Consider the following 26,101-nt stretch of genomic DNA (forward strand, 5'->3'; position numbering starts at 1 on the left):
GCTGCCATAGAAGTATATGGCTGGTTCAAAAAAAGGGGAAGAATGTGACACCGTGGACAACACAGGGAAAAGAAGACAGCTGGCCCTTATTAGGCTTTAACCCTTTCCAATCCACTGTCTGACGTCTGAAGACATTCTGATTGAAGGCTGTACAGCTCTGATGTCGGAAGACATCTGTCAGGGTATTTTCTTACTGTATATTACTGGCCGCTCTGTTGTCGGGGGCGTCTCCAGCATGTCCCATACTGCAGTACTGGCTCTAGCCAGCAGATGGCGCCATTGTATAATGGCAAAAAGAGAAAGCCCCCTAGGAAACCCTGAATCCAAAATTGGATTGCAAAAGGTTAAATAGCCAATAATATCCACGGAAAGGGAGTATCACGCACATGTGTGAACTGGCCTCGCGAGCGCAAAAATTACAGTACTAAGCACAACCGCACGCAACTGCCTGTTTTATTGCCCTCTCCACCCTTGTTCGTGCAGAAATACACTGCATTAAAGCAAGCGTATTTGCGCCTACGTTTGTCTGTCGATGCCCTTATGTACATGCATATCTGCCTATGTAGTGTGTGTATGCTTAAGGGCTTCTTCCGTATCTGTGCTTGCTTTTACATGAGTAAGGTATACGCAGCCAAACATAGAGAGATGCCATTGATTTCAATGGGTACGTTCTCATGAGCGTGTTTTGCGCGTGCGTAAAAAAGTAGGACTTGCTCTATTTTCCTGCGTTTTGCCGGTGATTTTGCATGTCTTTGCACGTACAGCATACAATACGTACCAATTCTTATATTCTGATCCTTGCTACATAGGACTGCAGCCACCCTTGCATTCTGCATCATCTTAACTCAAAAGATTCATCATGATGCCCATACAATGCAGCTTTGCAGAATGACATGACATACTCAGCTCTGCTACATCCCTCTGTATGTATACATGTGTGCGTGTTTGTGGGCAGAGAGGTGATCTCTTCATTGATGAGTGTTTGGAAGAGGCACAGGTACATCCCCCCACCCTATGGATGGAGCTGGGGGTAGTGGCTCCAGTACTGGGGGTGGTGCCTGCATAGAGAGTAAGGCATCTTTCCTCCCAGTCTGGCTCATTGAGAATGTTGCAGAAGATGTGTTGTATTCTTCATCTCTATCCCTCCAATCAAACATCTCCATCTCTTCCACCTTCTTCCTAAACTTCTACAGCCGGAAGCCCTCAACACACTTATATATTCCCCCAAAGCCTGTGTGATACTACTACCCTAGCCGGATTATAACTTGTGACTCGTCTGGATCTGCTCCGCAGGATTCCCACTACTGTGCATTCATGGAAAGGAATGTGTCTGTTACCATATGTCACTGAGTAACGGGTCAGGATCACCGAGGAGAGACGGACATCGCTCATCCGCATTCTGTAAGTTCATTACTTTTCTACTAACAGTATAGTGTATGCTTATAAATTGGCGCAATGCCCCTGTACTGGAGGTGTGCTCGTCAGCGGGCATTAAACCATTCATCATCATCATCATCATCAACATCGTTATTACTTTATTAACAGTAGCAATTTGTAGCGATTTATAAATTGCTGCGGAATAAGTTGGCGCTGTATAAATAAAGATTATTATTAGCATTAGTAGTAGTATTCCATGAAATTGGATTTAGAAAGGGGTTGTCCAGGAATTTTGGGATTCTTTCTATTGATGACTTGACCATCAGCCGCTGATAGATGACCCAGGCTGCTGCAATACAACAGCACAATCTGCTTCCTGCATTCTTCATATTGACAGCAGTGCTAGGAATCACCTGATCAGCGGGAATCCCCAGCGGCCGACCCTTGCCGATCATCTGTTGATAACTATCCTTAGGTTAAGTCATCAATAGAAAAAGTTCTCAACAGTCCTGGATAACCCCTCTAACTTCTGGGGGTCATGTGAATAGTTTTTCTCCAGCATGTCAAGTTGTGTCTTGAGTGGAGGTTAAGGGTACTTACTTGCACACAAGTGGAATATTTCCACAATCTGTACCTAAAGACGCAGGGAATTACGCACCAAAACCCACATGTGGGTTATGGCGCAGAAATCTACCGCAGATTAAGCCGCATCTTTAGGTTAGGATTGCAGAAATATTCCATTCATGTGAAAGCACCTTAACGGTTACTGGAAGTAGTACTAGTAGTATAACAGTAGTAGAAGCAGCGGTAGTATCACTGATGTGTTCATGACAGTCTTCATTTGTGGTTATCATATGAACTCCTGTCTTGCCTTTTATTTGGGAAACTTGTTGCTGCGATGATGATGATGATGATGATGATGATGATGGTGATGATTATTATTATTATGTCATTGTTTTCCTCTTTGACTCAAGGTGACAAAATAAATCATATTTCCCTTAAATGCCTGGTGTTTGGGCAGGGAAATATTATTTTTCTCATATTTATAAATACAGGATGATATTACTATAATCTCCTCTATATTTGGTTATTCATCTTGCAAAACTAGTCGCTGTGCTTTATCTTCAGTCAGTCTGAACCCTGAAAAGATACAATTACTGTTTTTGTAACCATCAGATTGGAGAACTGAGTTCGTTTAGGTTGTATGTGTTACAATAAAACAATACTATCTATCTACAGCAAGGTCATGCAGGACATGATATCAAAGCCCTTAGAACGTATCTATCTATCTATCTATCTATCTATCTATCTATCTATCTATCTATCTATCTATCTATCTATCTATCTCATATCTATCTATCTATCTATCTCATATCTATCTATCTATCTATCTATCTCATATCTATCTATCTATCTATCTATCTATCTATCTATCTATCTATCTATCTATGTATTTAATCTATCTATCTATCTAACTAACTATCTCATATCTATCTATCTATCTATCTCATATCTATCTATCTATCTATCTATCTATCTATCTCATATCTATCTATCTATCTATCTCATATCTATCTATCTCATATCTATCTATCTATCTATCTATCTATCTATCTATCTATCTATCTATCTATCTATCCATCTATCTATCTCATATCTAACTATCTCATATCTATCTATCTCATATCTATCTATCTATCTCATATCTATCTATCTATCTATCTATCTCATATCTATCTATCTCATATCTATCTATCTCATATCTATCTATCTATCTATCTATCTATCTATCTATCTATCTATCTATCTATCTATCTCATATCTATCTATCTCCTATCTATCTATCTATCTATCTATCTATCTATCTATCTATCTATCTATCTATCTCATATCTATCTATCTCATATCTATCTATCTCATATCTATCTATCTATCTCATATCTATCTATCTATCTCATATCTATCTATCTATCTCATATCTGTCTATCTATCTATCTATCTATCTCATATCTGTCTATCTAGCTCATATCTATCTATCTATCTTATATCTATCTTATATCTATCTATCTGTCTATCTATCTATCTCATATCTGTCTATCTATTTCATATCTATCTATCTATCTATCTATCTATCTATCTATCTATCTATCTATCTACAGCAAAGTCATGCAGAACAGAGATGTCAACGCTCTGTCCTTAGAACTGATTTGCTGTGAACCAATTGTATTGTACCATGTTCCAGAGAAGATTAATTCCTGTATTAAACCTCAGTCTGTAGGAGATCCAGTTCCAAGGTGATAAGCATAAATCTTGTGCAGTGTCCAGTACAGAAGGCACATAGTGGTTTGCAATAGAAATCAGTGCTTTGCATTGAGATGGGTGTTGTATAAAGATCAGTGATTTGTAGAGATAAGTGTATGGAGACCAGCATTACACAAATGTCATTGTTTTCTAAGATTAGTAAGTGTATGAAACTGGTATTGTATGAAAGCTTATGTTGTTTCGTGTCAATTGCTTTGAGATCGTTGTATTGAAACTGATGTTGTATTGAGTTTGGAGTCATATTGAGCTGAGCATCTCAATAGAGATAAGCGTTCTATAAAGATCAGCGTTGTATAGAGATTGATGTTGTCTAGAGATTGGTGTTGTATAGATATTGGGATTATATAGAGATCAGCGCTGTATGGATATTGGGCTTGTATAAAGATCAATATTAGGGTGCATTTACACGGCTGAGTGTGATATCAGCCCGAGAAACATAAAATCGATATCGCACTTGTAAACCCGCAATTTTTTACCATGATTGCTATGCATTGCTATGCATTTCGCTGCACTTGCGATTTTCACGCACATGAAAAACGTATGTTGTTCCAATAGTAAAAGCAGAAAATTGCATTGCACTCGCATTTAGACGTGAGTGTGTTGCGTTTTTTTTTTGTTTTTTTTTCCTATAGGGAATAATGGGCAATTATTGAACAGAATCGCCCTAAAAATAGCATATGGTGCAACTTTTTTTAGCTCGCCCATGTAAATACACGGATTTAAAATATTGGCTTGTTTTCACAAGCGATTTTTGTATATCTTGCAATGCACTGAAATCGCCAATGAAAACCACCTGTGATAATACACCCTTCAGGCTTATTCACACGACTGTATATGCGCAAGTTTTAGCACGCATAAAATATATATGCGTAATGCGCAGAATATAGAACCCATTGCGCAGCAAAAGCCCCCATAGAAGTCTATGAGAGGTGCGCAAATATGCAAAGGAATGTGTGAAATACTGTGCAAAACCGTGTGTGTGAGGGGGAACACATCTGGACCTCCTTAGGTTAAATAGCTTTTTAAGAAGGGGTATGTCGAGCACGTGTGAACTGCCCTGCATGCGCAAAAAGTATAGCACTATGCACAAACATGTGCGCAAATCTACCTAATCAACCTCATTCACTGTGCAAATACGGTGCACTGAGGCGAGCGTATTTTCACATACGCTCTTGTGAAGCCGCCCTTATATAGAGATCAGCATTGTATAGAGATCGGCGTTGTATAGAGATCAGTGTTGTATAGGGATCAGCTTTGTTTAGACATTGGAATTATAGAGATCAGCATTGTATAGAGATTGGCGTTGTATAGAGATCAGCATAGTTTAGAAATCAGTGTGTAGTTTAGAGATCAGCCTTGTATGGACATTGGGATTGCAGAGATCAGTATTGTATAGAGATCAGTGTTGTATAGAGATCAGCATTGTATAGAGATCGGCATTGTATAGAGATTGGTGTTGTATAGAGATCGGCATTGTATAGAGATTGGTGTTGTATAGAGATCGGCATTGTATAGAGATTGGTGTTGTATAGAGATTGGTGTTGTATAGAGATTGGCATTGTATAGAGATTGGCATTGTATAGAGATCGGCATTGTATAGAGATTGGTGTTGTATAGAGATTGGTATTGTATAGAGATCGGTTTTATATAGAGATCAGTGATTGTATAGAGATTGGCATTGTATAGAGATTGGCATTGTATAGAGATCGGCATTGTATAGAGATTGGTGTTGTATAGAGATAAACATTGTTTGAAGATCGGTGTTGTATAGAGATCAGCATTGTATAGAGATTGGTGTTGTATATGGATCAGCGTGGTTTAGAGTTCAGCCTTGTATAGACATTGGGATTGTAGATGTCAGTATTGTATAGATCAGCATTGTATAAAGGTATGTATTGTATAGAGATCGGTGTTGTATAGAGATCGGTGTTGTATAGAGAGATCAGTGTTGTATAGAGATTGGTGCTGTATAGAGATAAACATTGTTTGAAGATCGGTGTTGTATAGAGATCAGCATTGTATAGAGATTGGTGTTGTATATGGATCAGCGTGGTTTAGAGTTCAGCCTTGTATAGACATTGGGATTGTAGATGTCAGTATTGTATAGATCAGCATTGTATAAAGGTATGTATTGTATAGAGATCGGTGTTGTATAGAGATCGGTGTTGTATAGAGATCAGTGTTGTATAGAGATTGGTGCTGTATATGGTCAGCATTGTTTAGAGTTCAGCCTTGTGTAGACATTGGGACTGTAGAGATCAGTATTGTAGAGATCGGTGTTGTATAAAGGAATGTATTGTATAGAGATTACCGTTTTACAGAGATCAGCGTTGTATAGAGATTGATGTTGTATAGGGATTGATGTTGTATAGAGATTGATGTATAGGGATTGGTGCTGTCGAGATCGGGGCTATATAGAGATCAGCGCTGTATAAAGATCAGCACCACATACACCACTATCAGTGCTGTAATACTGAGACATTCCTAAGGATCATGAACAAAGTGATCACATACAAAGTCTTGCCCGCAGCCTCCTCCGTTCTTGCTGCCCAGGATCTGTCATACGCCGCTCTGCCCATTCATGTCCAAATATAGTGAGAGCGAGCGACTCCCAGCTTTTATTTCTAGGCATTCTCTATATAAATTGCACAGTCAGCCAGAGTAGTAGCGAGGATTTCCTTCACCTTGCAGAAAGAATCAAATCGATGCTTGAACGCTGTTTCTAAATACTGTGACCAAGGCAGAGTGGCTTCCTTGGTGCCCCCAGCACCCTGGCATATGCCTTGCCAACCTTTTCCTTCATCTACATGACTGCAGTCAACTCGTCATTCCCCTTTTAATAAAGCACATTACCGCCGGTTTGTGACCGACTTTTTGCAGGTGCTTTACAGACATGATTGCAGTTACCATCAGTATCTGTAGAATTTAGGAAGCTGAGATTAGAGGAGCTGTTTGTTTGGGGTGCTCACAATGTAGAACAAGTGTTGCAGTCCCTGTAACAAGGATATAGCATCTCAAGGAATCAAAGAGTATTTGTTTTCACGCGGTCAAAGAAATAAAACTTCATGCAGCACAAAGACAGATAAATTGTGGGGAAGGTAACAAACAGCTCCTCATATCTCAGCTTTCAGGAATCCTGCAAATGTGAAATAGAGGAGGGGGATATTGATAATGAAAGTTTCTCTCAGTCTAGAGGACCCTGAGTGTCTGTGCTTTACACAGAGAGCCTGTTGATTTCAATGACAACTGTGTAATACTTCATCTGCCCAGTGGTGGCACTGCAGGGAACACTTGCCCCTGGGTTACACACAAACTACAAATGATTGCTGAGGGTTCCAGCAGCAGAACAATCTTCTCTCTGGGCCGTCCTTGTAACCAAAAAAAGATTGTGTTGGCATCCCAGTGCAATAGTCAGGATCAGAAAGGCGCTAACACTGCCAGCCCGTTGGCATCCTGCAACGTGATCGTGAGGTGCAATGATGGTTTTCTATAGCAAATAGGGATCTGACAAAGAGTCACCCCCCAAAAATTATAAAAAATTATATTTAAAAAAAAAAAAGTAAAAAATATATATATGGTATTCAGAGATGAGCGAGCACGCTCGGATAAGGCACTTACTTGAGCAAGCATCGCTCTTCTCGAGTGACTGCATTCTCGTCCAAGCAGGCTCGGGGTAGGGGGGGCAGGAGGTAGTGGGGGACAGAAAGAGAGAGAGAGATCTCCACCCAGCTCCTGACGCCCCCCCCCCCCCCCCGAGCCTGCTCGGACGAGAATGCAGTTACTCGAGAAGAGCGATGCTCGCTCGAGTAACTGTCTTATCCGATGGTGCTCGCTCATCTCTAATGGTATTGCTGCAATCTTAACAATCTGTATAAAAAATATAACACATTGGGCCAGATTTACTAATGAAGCTGTGCCCACTGTAAGCCTTTTGACACATTTCTGATACGTAATGTCACATAAAGCTGTAGATCTATTTATGAAGTATGTAAGGGGTTAAATACCAATGCATATTATGGTATATTATTGCTTGACTTTATATAAGTTCCTTTTAGGATCTTCAGAGAGGTCACATGAATGTGTTGTTTGTTTTTTTCTTTAACTTTGCTGCTGTGGAGCTGCCTGTTGATTGGCTGATGGTCTGGGTATTAAAAGCAGGTGCTGTTCCGGGGCTAAGTAGTGACTCAGCAGTTTGTACGGAGAGCAGAGAGCCTTGTAAGGAGTGAGCTGCCCCAGTGCTGCTGGAGAGCGTTAATCAAATGATTGTAAATTGTTTGCATTGTATCCAAATAATTCTGCTGTATGTTATTGCCCTATCATTATTTGCCCTACATTCAGTAAAACATTGCTCATCTGAACCGGTGTAAAGCTTCTCCAGTTCCCCCGGCTTCATATTCTGCACCTGCAACCAACTTCAAAGTAAATGCACCAAAAAGAATAATCCATTGCACCTCACTCAACAAGTTTGTGTAGCCTATCGGGAAATAGGTGTAGCTTTATCAGAGAGGGGTGTGCCTTTACCACAGAAAACCAAGCCTCCACAAGGTTACCTCAACAGAAAAATGGGTCTTAGAATGTGGAGACACAAAAGGACTAAGGCCTCATGTCCATGGGCAACTTAGATTCCACCCTGCCCACGGCATGAAGACATTATTTGCCAGTCCGGATCTTCTGCTTGGCGTGTGGGTCGTTTGTCTTCTCCTCCGTGGATGTGGGTGGGCTTGCACAGTGGAGATTTTTTTTTAATTTCCTGCTTTCCCGCGGGATCTGCGGCACACCTGCAGTGACAGTTGTGGGTGTGCCGTGGATCGGACAGTTTCCATTGACTGCGATGGAAGCCTTCCCTGCGTGATCCGCAGCAAAATGGACTGTGCTGCGACTTGTTTTCCGGACCAGAAGGTCCGCAACAACAACTCTGCATGCTTTTATTAAGCTGCGGCCGCCCATGATTGTCTATGGGCGGCTTGAACTGTGGATCATCCGCACAGGTGCCCCATGCGGATTCCGGAATTCAAACCCGCCCGTGGACATGAGCCCTAAAACATAAAACTTGGTATCATCATAATCATACTGACAAGTGAATATGTCATTTATACTGCACATTCCATGGTGCAAAAGACATGCAAAAATAATGGCAGAAGTGCAAATCTTCTCAATGCGCACCTTGAAAAAAAAGATAAAAGTTAATAAAAGTTAAAGCAACCATATGGTTCCGGAGAAAATACAGGATCGGAGGTGCGAACACTATTACCTGCTTTTCTCAGTTTGCAGTATTCTCCCCTAGAACCGAGCTAACACTGTACTATCGGTGTAGGTATACGTAAATATTTGTGTATATGTGTCTTTGTGTAAAAGTTTGCCCCCACTATATTTCTATAAAATGGATACTATGTATATAAAAACAGCCGTGTATATGTGTAAAAGTGCCTGTGTGCATGTATATATATATATGCATCTAATTAGCTGGGGTTCTGAGCAGCAGACCCTAGTTGATCAACTATTGATGACCCATCCGGAGGACAGGTCATCAGTAGGGGTATAGCTAAAGGCTCATGGGCCCGAGTGCAAAACTTTATCTTGGGGCCCCCCAACTTCTCTTAAGCCCTTAATGCAGAGGCATAACTTGAAGCTCCTGGGCCCCAATGCAAAATCTGTAACAGGGCCCCCAACTATAATACTTTATTCATAGTACTGGGCTCCCTACATGGAGAAGAGAGGCCTTATGGGCCCCCTCAGGCCTGGGTGCAACCGCATCCCCTATAGTTACGTAAGTGGTCATCAGTAATATTTCGCTGGAAATCCCTGTGAAAAAGGGGACAAGGAGCACAACTGTTTGTCATCTATATGCTGTTTTGATGAATCCATTTTTTAAGCAATGGTAGTGAACATGTTCTTGTTCTGACGAAGGCAAATTTGAACTCATTTCTGTTCTCGTATCCATGAAGGAAGCTCTGTTCTGGTACCGTATTTATGTATGATATTTGGTTCTGGTACTGTATTTATGTAGTAAGCTTGTTTGTGGTATCATATCTTTGTGGTTAGCTTGGTTCTAGCACTGTGTCTATGTATTACGCTTTATTTTGGTATGGTATCTATGTTGTAATTTTGGACTTTGTTACGCTATCTAAACAGTCAAATCTTTAAAAATCCCATGGTAGCCTTAACCCCAGTTACCTACGCCACAGATGGAGATAAACAGGGTAAAGGGATATTTCCAAGTCAATGGCTTAGCCCATCCCTACCCCGCTAGCAACCACATCCAGGATCCCAGAATTGGGCAGGTTTAACAGAAACAGACAGGTACCCAGTGCTATGCTATTTCCGTAACTCCCATAGAAGTGAATGAAAGTTATGCAAACATCATAGCAGAGTGAGCTACATTGTTTCTATGTCTCACAAGTTACACTGTGCTAAGCTGTTTACTTAACTTTCATTAACTTCTATGAGAGTTATGGAAAGTGCATGGCACAGGGTGTTCAGTGCTCAGCTGTGTGCGTCAAAGTAGGCCGGCTCTAGGGACCTACATGTGGCACCCAGTAGAATGAGGGTGGCAAGATAGGGTAAGGCCTCGAGATAGGAATAACCATTTAGGGATTGGCCACTACTCATGTGTCAGTGCAGTGTGCTTGCCACACCAGGCTAAGGTTTGCCATCCAGCCAGCCCCGGGATCCAGTAATTCCGGAATAGAATGCTGGACAGGAGAGAGGCAGATGATATTACTTCCTCCCTCTGGTCCTGGGATAAGCTTGTGTCCTGGGACTGGGTGGTCAATTTAATCAACAAATTATATGGACCCTAAAATGCTCCTAATTAACTCTATGACTCCTCCCTCAATAAAGGCTCTTTAATCATGTAGATCCAAAATAAGCTGGGCCTTAAAGGGATTGACCAGTTGTAAACTATTGATGGCCTATCCTCAGGATAGCTCATCAATCGTAGACTGTCTGGAGTCCATTGCCCAAAACCCTTACAAATCAGCTGTTTCCACTCATGTACTGAACTGAATTCTGCAGGAAGCAAACAGCACAATTCTTATAGTAGTTGGTAGGCTCGGTATTGCATGCCAAGTTCCTATTGAAATGAATGGGAACTTTGTCTGCAATATCAAATCTGGCCACAGCAGTGGGAATAGAGCTGTCTGCTTCCTGCAGAAATCAGCTCAGTGCACAGGCACATCTGACTTGTAGAGGTCTCGGGCAACAGACTCTCACCAATCTACAACTGATGACTTATCCTGAGGATAGGAATTCACCAGTTTACAACTGTAAACCACATTTAAGGGGTTAAACTAAATGCTCTATTCCTGAATTTTTTATTTCTCTTTATTTTAGCCAAATTTGTTGTGACATTCGAAGAGCATTATAATGCCGAGGTCTACTGATGAGAAAAGTCCTTGTAGACGTGATATAATAAATGCCATTATACTCCACAGCTCATACAATATTTAATAGGCTTTATACAAAAGCAATAAAAGCAGGACTAAGTGTCACCAAACATAATCACAATTCACTGCAGATATGCAAACAGTTTATGCTCCTGCGATGAATAAGTAAATCATTCTCCATTTATTATGTACCTGTTTTATCTGCAAGGAGCGTACGCCGCTCACCGCTCGCTCCGTCTTACAGCTGCTTTGTTGCCCCCCTGCCACAGATGTATTTTGGCTCTCATCAGGGGCGTAACTAAAGGCTCAGGGGCCCGGATACAAAAGTTCAGCTTGAGCCCCCCCACTCAACCCTTCCCTGTACCCATACATATACCCAGAGGCGTAACTTGAAGCTCCTGGGCCCCAATGCAAAATGTGTAGCGGAGCCCCTATTTATAATGTTTTATTAATAGTACTGGGCTACCTATATAGAGAAGAGAGGCCTTATGGACCCCCTAAAGCTCCTGGGCCCGGGTGCAACCGCATCCCCTGCATCCTCTATAGTTACGCAGTTGGCTCCCATATTACAGCAGCATTACTCATACCACCAATGGCCCTGTTGATGTGGACTAGATCACCAACTTACTGACACTAGTAAATAGCATAAGTACATATTGTGCATTTGCTGGATTTACAACTCTAAGGGCTCAGTCACACGGGCGCATCGGCGCCTGTGTTACTGCAGGTAGCAGACGGCCGTACCTGAAGACGGACGTCTCTCTGCAGCGCCAGAGGAAAGAACGTGTGACCGGCTTCATTGCCGGCCATGTGTTCTTTCATCAGCGCTGCAGAGAGACGTCCGTCTTCAGGTACGACCATCTTCTTTCTGCAGTAACGGCTCAGCCACACGGGCGCATCGGCGCCGGTGTATGGGTGCCGATGCGCCCGTGTGACTGAGCCCTAAGGATGGACACCCACTAGCGATATTTTTCCCTGCGATGCAACAGCGATGATTATGAAACCAATGATTTTCAATGGATTCACACTTATTTGTGATTTTTCAGTAGAGCTTCGCATCGCAGAGAAGAAATCTGCAATATCGCTCAGTGTTTTCAATGGGGTTGGCGGCAGCAGCGCTAGCCCCATTGAAAACTTAGGGAGTATATCGCGGACTTCTGCCACAGCTGTGACAGCTGTGGCAGGAGTTTCCTTCATCCTTGCAGGGACCGCGGGGATGAAGAAATCCTCTGCCACAGCTGTGGCTCCAGAATGCAATCCCATTGTTATCAATAGGTGCAGTGCTGCTTCTGCTGGCCCCATTTAATGGAGTGGGTTGTAGGCAGGTTGTAGCATGATTTTTGGGGAAGGGTTTGCAATTTAAGCCCTTCCCTTAAAATCACCCCTGGCTGGTGAAAAAAAATTATATACTCACCTCTCTGCCGCTGAGGCACGTCCTCCGACTGGCTCCCCTGCAGTGCTCTCAAGCTCTATCAGCAGGCGGGGATTTGAATATCCCCGCCTCCTGAAAGGGCTGTGCTGATTGGCTGAGTGCTCAGCCAATTACAGGCAGCGCTCAGCTATTCATCAATGAATCAATGAATTATATATAGAAATATAAGGGCAGTATTATAGTGGTTATATTCTTGTACATAGGGGGCAGTATTATAGCACTTATATTCTTGTGCAAAGGGGGCAGCATTATAGTAGTTATATTATTATACATAGGAGGCAGTATTATAGTAGTTATATTCTTGTACATATGGGCAGTATTATAGTAGTTATATTCTTGTACATAGGGGCAGTATTATAGTAGTTATATTCTTGTACATAGGAGCAGTATTATAGTAGTTATATTCTAGTACATAGGGGGCTGTATTATAGTAGTTATATTCTTGTACATAGGGGGCAGTATTATAGTAGTTATATTCTTGTACATAGGAGGCAGTATTATAGCAGTTATATTCTTGTACATAGGAGGCAGTATTATAGTAGTTATATTCTTGTACATAGGGGCAGTATTGTAGTAGTTATATTCTTGTACATAGTGGTCAGTATTATAGCAATTATATTCTTGTACATAGGGGGCAGTATTATAGTAGTTATATTCTTGTACATAGGGGCAGTATTGTAGTAGTTATATTCTTGTACATAGGGGGCAGTATTATAGCACTTATATTCTTGTGCAAAGGGGGCAGTATTATAGTAGTTATATTATTATACATAGGAGGCAGTATTATAGTAGTTATAATCTTGTACATAGGGGGCAGTATTATTGTAGTTATATTCTTGTACATAGGGGGCAGTATTATAGTAGTCATATTCTTGTACATAGGGGGCAGTATTATAGTAGTTATATTCTTGTACATAGGGGCAGTATTATAGTAGTTATATTCTTGTACATAGAAGGCAGTATTATAGCAATTATATTCTTGTACATAGGGGGCAGTATTATAGTAGTTATATTCTTGTACATAGGGGCAGTATTATAGTAGTTATATTCTGGTACATAGGGGGCAGTATTATAGTAGTTATATTCTTGTACATAGGAGCAGTATTATAGTAGTTATATTCTAGTACATAGGGGGCTGTATTATAGTAGTTATATTCTTGTACATAGGGGGCAGTATTATAGTAGTTATATTCTTGTACATAGGAGGCAGTATTATAGCAGTTATATTCTTGTACATAGGAGGCAGTATTATAGTAGTTATATTCTTGTACATAGGGGCAGTATTGTAGTAGTTATATTCTTGTACATAGTGGTCAGTATTATAGTAGTTATATTCTTGTACATAGGAGGCAATATTATAGTAGTTATATTCTTGTATATAGGGGACAGTATTATATTAGTTATATTCTTGTACATAGGAGGCAGTATTATAGTAGTTATAGTCTTGTACATGGGGGGCAGTATTATAGTAGTTATGTTCTTGTACATAGGAGCAGTATTATAGTAGTTATATTCTTGTACATAGGGAGCAGTATTATAGTAGTTATATTCTTGTACATAGGGAGCAGTATTATAGTAGTTATATTCTTGTACATAGGGGCAGTATTATAGTAGTTATATTCTTGTACATAGTGGTCAGTATTATAGTAGTTATATTCTTGTACATAGGAGGCAGTATTATAGTAGTTATATTCTTGTACATAGGGGTCAGTATTATAGTAGTAATATTCTTATACATAGGGGCAGTATTATAGTAGTTATATTCTTGGACATAGGGGGCAGTATTATAGTAGTTATATTCTTGTACATAGGGGGCAGTATTATAGTAATTATATTCTTGTACATAGGGGCAGTATTATAGTAGTTATATTCTTGTACATAGGAGGCAGTATTATAGTAGTTATATTCTTGTACATAGGGGGCAGTATTATAGTAGTTATATTCTTGTACATAGGAGGCAGTATTATAGCAGTTATTTTCTTATACACAGAGAGCAGTATTATAGCAGTTATATTCTTGTACATAGGGGGCAGTGTTTTAGTACATTTCAATGTATATGCTTTCGTCTTGCATTTCATCTGCTCAAAACATATGTCGGGTCTTACGCCATCTTGTATGGCAGCATAGACAATTGAGTTAAGTATTTCTCCCTAATTATATTTTTGAGAAACACATATCAAGTAAAGCGCCTTGCACACCAACTAGAGCTTTTATGGATACGTAGGGATGTAATTCCACTCACCTGGTGCTCAGCGTGCCACATGTTGGTGACCCGCTTGCACCTTGAATCCAAGAAGGCGTATATTAATATTTTTTGGGCATTTGTTAGTGATGACATCACGGTGTGGTGATCGTCATCAACAAACACCCAAAATGGCGCTGCACACCGGAGCGGAATAGAGGTTGATCCTCTCTTAACAGCTCACATGGTATGTTAAATTTATTATATATAGTGACCATTTTTAGAGATTATTATGCTTGATAAAGGCGTTTGTTAACGCCGAAACGCGTTGCGCATAGTTATTGGATGTTTTATTTGTTTATTTCTGTAAAAGAGAGGTCTATCACCTCTGTTTTTTATTTATGTAAATAAATTTCTTTTTTTGGATTTGGGTCATCCAGAGGTTTTTGGGAAGCGAGGCAATTCCTAAAGAAACGCAGAAAAAGTTTTCTTATTTTCTTCATTTTATTACATTCTTGCACGTACATTTATATTATATTTTGTATATGCTACCTTATTACTTTGCACTTGCATTTTAATTGGAATTTTATGTATGACCTCTTGTGGGTAATATATTGACCAGTAATTATTAGGAAATTATAGTACCAGTGTTTCCGGTGGTGCAATGTGCCACACAGCTCTGCTACATGTACATCAAATACAGTCCTGCTTCATACATTCTTCATCCCATACAACAGGGATCCCAAGCAGCACAGCACTCAGCATGAAGGGCCTGTGATGACATCACCGTCATGCTCTGTCCCTGATCACGTCGGTGACGTCATCACAGTTCCTTCATCCTGAGTGAGTTACGTACTCTGCCCCTAATCACATGATGGTGATGTCATCACAGGTCCTTCATCCCTGTGCAGATTAAGGGGCGGACTACATCCCCTACAAACCCCCTGGTGCCTTTGTTCCTATAGAGTACTAACGGACACCTAGCCGGACAGCAGCCGTGTGCTTACAGGACCTCGAATAACGAGCACCCAAGCATTTTGGTACTCGCTCATCTCTACTCACGATGTGTCGAGATGTGTTGCTTATATTCGACTTTCCCAGAACTCTATTATTGATACATTTTGATCTTTTTCCAGTGTGAATTCGGCTTTTCTATTCGTACTAGCGAGCGATTTCCCAAGGCTTGCTTCTGTAATTGGCTTTTTATGCTACACTTTGACTTCTTATCGAGCAATATATCCCACAAGATCATCATGTATTTTACCATTATATATAAATATATATATATATGAGGATTTTCAGTAAGAGCTAAAAATAAACACCACCGCAAGAGCTACATAAATCCTCATTCCTGTCAGTAAAATATTATGTTATTGTGGGTAAGGAGCATTTTATATAAAAAAAAATCAATAAATCATTAGTGAATAGTCCCCGAGTTGTTCTCGTCTGCTAGGTTTATGACATGATGTCTTGCCATTTGATCCTGCATAAAATCGCACTCCAAAATCTCATGTGATAAAGACATAGTGATATTATGAGATTTAGCTTTAAAGCTAAACTATACTTTCAAAAAATGTTTTGACAAGTCATAGACATGTGACGGCTTTAATCGACAGGGTCCCGATGTTGGTACCCGATCAATCAACCTTGGCTTGGAATTTAAAAAAAAAATGAAGGACCACAATACATAATAGCCTGGTCAATTACCGGAAGGTCGGGTGTAATCATTTCCAGGGCAAGATGTCCATGGAATTTGTCCCTAGGTTGTTTGAGTTTCTCTTGTCTTTGGAGTTTACCAGTTCCTGACTTTTCAGTGTACTCACCTCTAGTCTTGTCTGGAATTTCTGGTTTGATGTCCGTAAGAGGAATTCTGGTCAAATGGCTTAGCCGCTAACTCATGGCACCTATTATCTTTTTGTTATGTTTGTTTGTCCCTAAGACTCTTCGAGGTGTGATATTATTGTGGAATGTCCGTCGTGATGGTTTAACGAGATATGCTTAGCCCTTAGATTCCTCTTTAACGACGGACATCTAGGATTTGAACCATGAGAGGACCCTTAGGTGTCAGCCTTGCAGCTACCAGTGCAGAGATAGGCATTCCAAAGATATTGCAGAAGGAATATACAAGTTTCTGACCCAAGAGTGTGCCTAGGGTATATGTCCTGGGAGCTGGACACCAGAATAGGGGCACCAAAGAGCTTCTTTGTCTTTGCCAGGGTATCTTTGCCCCAGGTGAAGCATGCAAATTAGCTGTCCTCTAGATAAAAGAAAATAGCTTTTCTAGGACCATCTATTGCACCTCGTAAGACCATAGTTGGCCTGAAGAAGAGCCTTGAAACATGAGCAGGATTTTAGACAAGCCCATGTCTTGTCCAAAAGGAAGAGACACCCATCGTCAGACATTGACTTACAGGATAGTTACCTCCAATCGGTGGCACTACAGAAAATGTTTTCTTCTGTAAGGCTCCATATCAATTGAGTCTCTTCAATGAATATCAGGGGCGTAACTATAGAGGGTGCAGGGCATGCGGTTGCACCCGGGCACAGGAGCCTTAGGGGGCCCATAAGGCCTCTCTTCTCCATATAGGGAGCCCAGTACTATGAATAAAGCATTATAGTTGGGGTCCCTGTTACAGGTTTTGCATTGGGGCCCAGAAGCTTCAAGTTATGCCTCTGTGCAGCATGGTTTAGGTATGGGTACGGGTACAGATATAGATAGAGGGGGGCAGCTCACCTTTTGCATCAGGGCCCCTGAGCCTTTAGTTATGCCCCTGATGAGTATCAGTACTCCTTGAGAACCTCAGGTGAAGGAAAGATGAGCTACACTGCTGCGTTGACCCTTGTGGGGCCTTCTGGTTCTGAAGGGTTAAGGGATGTTAGGGGGTACTTTCATCTTGGAGTAGGATTGTGATAGAGCTCATACTGGTGATTCATATCAGGCTTTTTTTTGCCACTTGAGTAAAAGAAATCTCGGTATATAGAGCACAATAAAAAATAAGCCTTGAGTGTTCTGCATGAGTAGTAAAGGGTGGAAGCGAACTCCATTATCTCCAGCTCTACAATACAATCACGATATTATAAGTGACGCTCTTCTCATCGGCACTGTCACAAGTTGTACAGGCACATACTTGACAGCCTTTATACAGTATAATTATGGAGTATTTGCAGTAAGACAAAGGGCACCCTTTTACAGGAGATTATAACTACAGGGACGTTGCAGGAACAGAACACAACTATGAGCAATTGCTGTAACAGTGCACCATTCTGGATGCAAATGTATTCATTATAATCAAGAGATTAAGGAGTTAACCACTTAAGGGTGCTGTCAATTGAGAAAATCTTTTTTGTTTTTTTTTCCCTTCTATTCTTGTGCCTGCATGGTATCCATATGAGGCTTTATTTTTTGTGTCACAAGTTGTAGCCCATTTAGGCACCAGTTTGGGATACATATAACCAGGGGCGTAACTATAGAGGATGCAGAGGGTGCGGTTGCACCCAGGCACAGGAGCCTTAGGGGGCCCATAAGGCCTCTCTTCTCCATATAGGGAGCCCAGTACTATGAGTAAAGCATTATAGCTGGGGGCACCGTTACAGGTTTTGCATCGGGGCCCGGAAGCTTCAAGTTATGCCTCTGCATATAACTCTATATTGCCTATCCAGGGGTAAAAGAGAACTTTTCGGAATTGCACTAGTTTGAAGCTCGCTTGTCCCAGCGCTAAAATTACCAAAAGGAATCAATTTTAGATGAATTAGCATATCACACAATTTCTGACTGCACAGGATAAAGACAAATGCGGTACAGGATTGATTGCTGTCAGCGACATCTATACAAAGATGTACATGGTTGAGCATAGCAGAATAGATAGTATGTAGCATTTCTGGGGTCATTGCTTCACAGGCTACTTGTATTCATCTCTCCAGTTCACCAACATGACGAGATGATACAGGGTATCTGTTGTAAGCCGTTGCCTTAAAGTTGGTCTTGCCACTTTTTACTATTGATGACCTACCCCCAGGATAAGTCATCAATAGCAGATTGCTGGTGGTACACTGCTCAGGATCCCCACCGATTAGCTGATCGTCTGACCCACTGTCAGTGTAGAGCGTCCGGATGTCTACACAGTAATCAGTGCCAAACTATAATAGTCAGCTTCACTCCCAGTAAAATCAATGGAAGTGAAACTGTCTAATACACTTTCTGCCCTGACCACCGATGTGGACATCCAGCCCCATTGGTCAGTGCTGGAACTGTAATAGATGACTTCACTCCTACTAATTTCAGTGGGAGTGAAGCCGTCTATTATAGTTCCAGCCCTGACCACCGATGCGGTCATCCGGCTCCACGGCACTGACAGCGGACCAGAGGATAGTCTGATTAGCAAGGATCCCAGGCGGCAGATCCCCTCCGATGTGCTATTGATGACCTATCCTGGGGATAAAGTGGCAAAACATCTTTACGGCTCAGTCACACGGGCGTTTTTTTGACCAATTTGCAGATTCGCTTGCGATCTGCGTCTATACATACCCAATGCTTTGCAATGGGATCAGTCACATGTCCGTTTTTTATGCGGATGTGCCGAAAATTACATGACACAATGATTCGCAGAATGCATGTAACTGCGTTCTGCGCAAATCATTGTTCTTGTATGTGCGCTCAATGGGGCCGGCGACAGCAGCGCCGACCCCATTGAGAACATATACTAAAAATCGTTCTCCTCTGCCACAGCTGTCACAGCTGTGGCAGAGGAGAAGGATGTTCTCCCATTGAATTCAATGGAGCCGGCAATACAGCCGGCTCCATTGAAAGCAATGGGCTGCCGGCAAGCGCTGTATTAATTTTCGGGGAAGGGCTTCAAATATAAGCCCTTCCCTGAAAAGCTTCCAAAAAAAGTGTAAAAAATAAAAAAAAAGATATACTCACCTTTTTGCAACTGCCGGAGATCAGTCTTCACCTGAACTGCTTTCTGTAGTATTCAGCAGGCGGGGATTTAAAATCCCCGCCTGCTGAATGGGCTGCCTCTGATTGGTCACAGCCCTCAGCCAATCAGAGGCAGCACTCACTCACCCATTCATGAATTCACCTTTCTTCTTGTGTGTTTTAAATGGTTTTATTATGATTGGTCCCTTTTGGTGTTTATTTTAATATCATTTTGCAAATGTTATTCATTCATATTTTCTAGAGCGCTGGTGTTACTTGATTGCAGCCCTCTTCTTTTAATAGACGGGTCCTCATGTCTTGGCCAGAGTGGGGAGCAGTTACAAGGAGCATCTATTACTCTGGAGGACCTGTCCTATCCTTTATTACACAGACAACCCACTGATTTGAATAAGCACTGTGTAATACTTCATTTCTCCTATGGGGGTGCTGCAGAGAAATCGTACACTTGCAGGTTTCCCAACAGATTACTGCTGATTGCTGGGAGTCCAAGCAGGAGGACACTTTTTAATCAGCTTATTGCCAAAGAACCCTTCTAACATGTATGTGAACAACCTCTTATATAATCAACGCTAATCAAAATTGCCTATATAATTGCAATCTAGGGTTCCTTCTGCACAAACGCCATGTGCATAGACGCAGTATGGAAGTGATTGAAAATCCCTTTGAGTTTGTTAAACATCAAGATAGATTTTGTTGGCAGATCAGTTCATCTGTTACTGGTAATGGTTGGCACCATCCCAAAGTGAGAACGTAAGGTAAACTTAGACTTGAGATTACACAGCTCAGGGCTCAGTTGACTTTTTTTTTTAACTATTCCTACGTGTCACATTTTGCTCTAGGTAATGATATTTCAAGATGGGCATTTCTATCAGTTGGATTTATTTGACAAGGTCAATTTTTACTTTTTTTATAGCATTAAACAAAAAACTGATTATAAAACAGATTTTTTTAACCATTAGTAGAAAATCAAATCTCAAGAAAATAGAAGTTCTTGAGTTGCCAAATTACCATCTAGGCGTCAAGGAAATTTAGCAGAGGGTCTTTTCTGGAGCCGTAGTCCTGGGTCAGTGGGTTGTCATTCAGCATATATATCTTTATTCCTGTGCAGTTAAATCTCTTTTCTTTCTTCTACATCTCTGCTTATTTACATTGTACAGCCACTTTATTAGAGACCCCCATTAAGTACCACCTTCAGAACGGCGTCAATTCATCATGGCATAGATTGTATTAGGTGTTGAAAACAATCTGCAAGAATATTGGTGGACTGGAAGCTTCTTATCGTTATCACAAATCAGATGGAGGTGCTGACATGTTCTGAACAGCTGACAGGAAGGGGTCATCGATTCATGCTGCTTGTGCCAAATTCTGACCTTCCATCAGCACGGTGCAACAGAAATCTGGATTCATCTGAGCAGGTGATGCTTTTCTACTGATTTTGCTCCCATTTTCATACTCTTTTGCTCTGTGTTATCTTTTTGGTTCTTTAAGATACCATTGGCGCTCGCACTGCTCATCTGCTCTTATAGCCCATCCATGGTAAGAAATCATGAGTTGTGCATTATTTGGATCCACTGCCATAACTATAAGGACTGCAGGGGATGCGATTGCACCCAGGCCCAGGATCGATGTCTCTAATAAAGTGTCTGTTAAGTGTGTCAAACTACACTATAGTTCTGATATTAAAGTGACCCTGTGGGCTTGAAGAAACAAAGATAGCTGTGCCAGCTTCTCTTACTACCTCATGTACACTGTGCATAGTTATCCATCATTAGTATAAGACATTACACCAGCTTTGATTGGCCAGTGCTGTCCACATGAGCAGTGCTGACCAATAAGAGCAGCATGAAGTGTCTTAGATTACCAATGCATACTAACACAAATACATCAGCTAGTCAGAGAAGCAGTTCGGCCATCTTTGTTTGTCCAAGATCGGCGAACACAGGACATCAGAATGGACAAAGTTCTAGGTTTCAATCAACCATGATTGTGTTTGAAGCTGCCTGGAGTTACAGGAGAACAAGTTTAAAATAATTACAATGGTAAGATTCTCTTAGTATCAGTATGCAATAATTAAGTGGAATCCTTAGCTGCAATCTGCGGGGCCTCCTGGATGAGCTGTTTAATAAATTACAAGAAAAAAGCTATTTCTCTGTGCTGGAACAGATTTTCTTCTCGTTAAGATGGATTTTTTTTTGCTCTCTTGGGTATGAGACTATTGACCTTGGATACATTTATAAAGCTAATAAGGTCAGTTGAAATGATTCTTGGCAGATACATAAGGTGTATTTTCTTCTGTGATGTAACCTGTTGTTACATTTGTGTGGGCAAGTGAGCATCGGGCCCACACGAACGTTACCAAGGATAGGAAACACCAGGTGAAACTACCACTGATAACACCTCTTCCTATCTTCCACAATGGGAGATGACCTTGCATCTACCTGGGAGATGACATCGCCCCAATAAAGGGTGGCCAGTGGTCTTCAGATCTGGGCCCTTGCTGCCCCAAGGAACCCACGCACCCAGGCTAGGGTGCATACACATGTCACCACCGACAGGGACAACCGGCAAGATAAGAAGACTCCCTTAGGGCTCCCACATACTTGCGTTTTTTAACGCAGTGATTTCGCAGCATTAAAAAAAGTGGGTAAGAGCCCTTAAAGACACCTTTAAAGAGACCAGGATGGATGAACACAGAACTTGCACACATGTTAAAAACAAAGAAAAATATGTTTAACAAATAGAAAGAGGGGGAAATATCTAAAGAAGAATATAATGTGGTTTGCAGAAATTGTAGGGCAAGTGTCAGAAAAGCCAAAGACAATAATGAATTGAGGCTTGCAACAGAGGCCAAAAGCAATAAAAAATGATGTTGGGGGTATCTGAAAGACAAAAGAAAAGTCCAAGATGCTATTGGATGCTTACTAGATAAAAATGGGGAATTGATTAAGGCTCCCTGCACACGGGCGGAAATTCCACGGTGGGATTTCCCGCAGAATTTCCGCCTATGGCTGCTGCCATAGGATTGCATTAGAAAACACAATCCTAGGCAGACGGACACGATTTGACTGCGTGGAATCACACACGGAAAACAAATTGCGGCATGTTCTATTGCTGTGCAGGTCTCGCAGAGGCTTGTACAGAAATGTCAGTAGTGCCAGGCCGGCTCCGCTCTGCAGGGGATCTGAGCTGGCTGTCTGCAGGCGGCCTTAGAATGATATTGAGAAGGCTGAACTTTTAAATTCCTATTTTGTATCTGTTGTCTCTCAGAAAGTAGATGGGACATCAACTGATCTTCCTTGTGCTATTGGGGGAATAAAAGAACAGTGAGCGGCGACTGACAGAATGGTATTTAAGAACTGCAAAGTCTTACATCTGGGCAAGAAAAATGAAAAAAAGCACATACAGAATAGGAGGAATTGGGCTAAGCAGCAGCACATGTGAAAAAGACTTGGGTATACTAATAAATCATAGACTGAACATGAGTTAACAATGTGATGCAGCAGCCAAAAAGGCAAACACAATTCTGGGATCTATTAAGATAAGCATAGAGTCTAGATCATGTGAGGTTATTATCCCCCTCTACTCTTCTTTAGTCAGACCTCATCTTGAATACTGTGTCCAGCTCTGGGCACCCCACTTTCAAAAAGACATAGACAAACTGGAGCAAGTTCAGAGAAGAGTTACCAAGATGGTGAGCGGTCTGCAAATCATGTCCTATGAGAAACGGTTAAAGGATCTGGGAATGTTTAGCTTGCAACAAAGAAAGCTGAAATGAGACTTAATAGCGGTCTACAAATATCTGAAGGGCTGTCACAGTGCAGAGGGATCAAGCCCTATTCTGATCTGCACAAGGAAAGACCAGAAGCAATGGGATGAAACTGAAAGGGAGGAGACACAAATTGGATATTAGACAGTGAGGGGAATCAATGAGTGGAACAGGTTACCACAGGAGGTGGTGAGTTCTCCTTCAATGGAAGTGTCCAAACAAAGGCTGGACAAATATCTGTCTGGGATGATTTAATGTATCCTGCACTGAGCAGGGGGGTGGACAAGATGAACCTGGAGGTCCCTTCCAACTCTACCATTCTATGATTCACTCAGAGCCATATTCACACTATACAGCAGCCAATACACAAACACTAGTAGCAGATGTTAATGCTATAAATGCATGATATTTGTTGACATTATGGCCAAAATATGGAAGCTAGCGGGCCACGTTACGGCTCCTAGCAATATTGCTAGTCCCTACACTAACTAGGAGTCTAGTGACATAACCAAAACAAAACCCAAAGCACAAACCTTTCTTGCAGCCACCACACATAGAACCTGCTCACACCACACACAGAGAGAATGGGAACAGAGAAAGCTGACCACACCCACAACTGGGAAGACAGCTCTTATGTGTACTGACCTAGAGTGATTGGCTGACTGGAGACTCACACAGGCCCAGCCAGCACAATCCCCCACACCTGAGCAGGAGAACTCCAGAGCTACTGTAGTACAACAGAACCCAGGAGACAGACGTGACACCTGTCAGTTCTTAAAGGGGTATTCCCATCTCCATAATGCTGAAATTTGCAGCTGCTTTCCAGACCATCTTGCAGGAAACACCCAAAGAAGCAGCTTCAGGCTGGATTCAGACAAACGTATATCAGCTCGGTTTTCACACCGAGCCGATATACGGTGTCCTCATCTGCAGGGGGGAGGATGGAAGAGCCAGGAGCAGGAACTGAGCTCCCGCCCCCTCTCTGCCTCCTCTCCACCCCCTCTCCACCCCTCTGCACTATTTGCAATGAAAGGAGGTGGGACTGGGCGGGGCTAAATTATGAGAATTAGCCCCACCCCATCCCGCCTCTCCTCATTGCAAATAGTGCAGAGGGGCGGAGAGGAGGCAGAGAGGGTGCGGGAGCTCAGAGCACTGCTCCTGGCACTTCCAGGCTCCCCCCCTGCAGAGAGAGACAACGTATATCAGCTGGGCGTGAAAACCCAGCCGATATACGTTCGTCTGAATCCAGCCTCACACTTGTCCATTACTTCCACTGAGGTGAATGGGAGTTATGTAAACAGCATAGAACAGAGCGTTACAATGTTTCCATAACACGGGAGTTACATAAACAGTGTAGCAGGCTGTTACATGGTTTCCATAACTCCCATTCACTTCAATGGTAGTTATGGAAACAGCGTAAGGCTGACACACTCAGCTATTTCCGCGAGGTGGTCAGGAAAGCAGCTTCAGGTTTTCCATTTCAACCAGGAAATGCTGAGATGGGAATAGCCCTTTAATTAATAGAGTTGATTTTATGTGAAGCCTATCCTAAATTTGTTTATTTTCTTGCTTCTTATTTTGGATATATAGTATTTTAACATAATAAAACTTTTTTAAGTTGTCTTTTTTGAAACTTGTGGCTTTCTAAATATCTTTTGCAACTTTGTTTTAGTTACTAGGGAACTTGAAGGAATCCTGTCGTCAGATTCATGTTGCTCGAACAACTGGCTGCATGAACCCGGGACAGTGATGCCTATTTCAGCATTTCAGAATAAATACACTTTGAATTTTTAATCAGAGCTGAGTTCATAGACTCACAGAATGGTAGAGTTGGAAGGGACCTCCAGGGTCATCGGGTCCAACCCCCTGCTCAGGGCAGGATTCACTAAATCATCCCAGACAGATGTCTATCCAGCATTTGTTTGAAGACTTCCATTGAAGGAGAACTCGCCACCTCCTGTGGCAACCTGCAGCTAGTTTCCTGATCTGTGCTGTGGATCTGTGCTTAAATGCTTTTTTTTAATCACACTATTTGCACCTTATTCCCAGTATTTTTTGACACTTCATACAAACATGACTACTGTGACTAATGGTGAGTTATGTATTGCTATTTATTCAAATCTCCACTGCTCAGTACTGCTATACACTGTCCAACATGATGGTGTTATATATCTTTGTTACAGACTGATAAAGAACAGAATCTGTAGTTCTCTGTTTACAGTATATAAAACATAGCAGCTAGGCTCTTCCCACCATTCCTCAGAGAAATGAGAATCACTTATGCCCCCTGCATTACAGAACATTGAAATTTAAAAAAAACTCATATAATGTCTTGAAATAGTGTTATTTCTCATGTACACATATAGCAGCTTTTTCTGAAAAGTCATCTGAAAGTGAATAAAATAGAAGCACAAAACAACATCCAAAGTGGGACCACAGTAACATAGGGTGCTGGTGTAACTGTTTTCAATAGATAGAAGAGATATGAGATAGATAGATATGAGATAGATATGAGATAGATAGATAGATAGATAGATAGATAGATAGATAGATAGATAGATAGATAGATAGATAGATAGATAGATATGAGATAGATAGATATGAGATAGATAGATATGAGATAGATAGATAGATATGAGATAGATAGATAGATAGATAGATATGAGATAGATAGATATGAGATAGATAGATAGATGTA

The 26,101-nt window shown here is 41.4% G+C and overlaps 1 protein-coding gene across 1 annotated transcript in view; it reads left to right on the forward strand.

Annotated features, from left to right (window-relative positions):
• The first annotated feature begins 1,118 nt into the window (after positions 1–1,118).
• Positions 1,119–26,101, forward strand: part of CALCR (calcitonin receptor) — a 301,302-nt gene continuing 276,319 nt past the window's right edge. Inside the window, exon 1 of the mRNA XM_066584763.1 lies at positions 1,119–1,401. The gene's annotated coding sequence lies outside the window, so the exon portion shown is untranslated. The remainder of the gene's footprint in view (positions 1,402–26,101) is intronic.

This window comes from Eleutherodactylus coqui, chromosome 12, assembly GCF_035609145.1.
Source record: "Eleutherodactylus coqui strain aEleCoq1 chromosome 12, aEleCoq1.hap1, whole genome shotgun sequence".
Taxonomy (NCBI): Eukaryota; Metazoa; Chordata; class Amphibia; order Anura; family Eleutherodactylidae; genus Eleutherodactylus; species Eleutherodactylus coqui.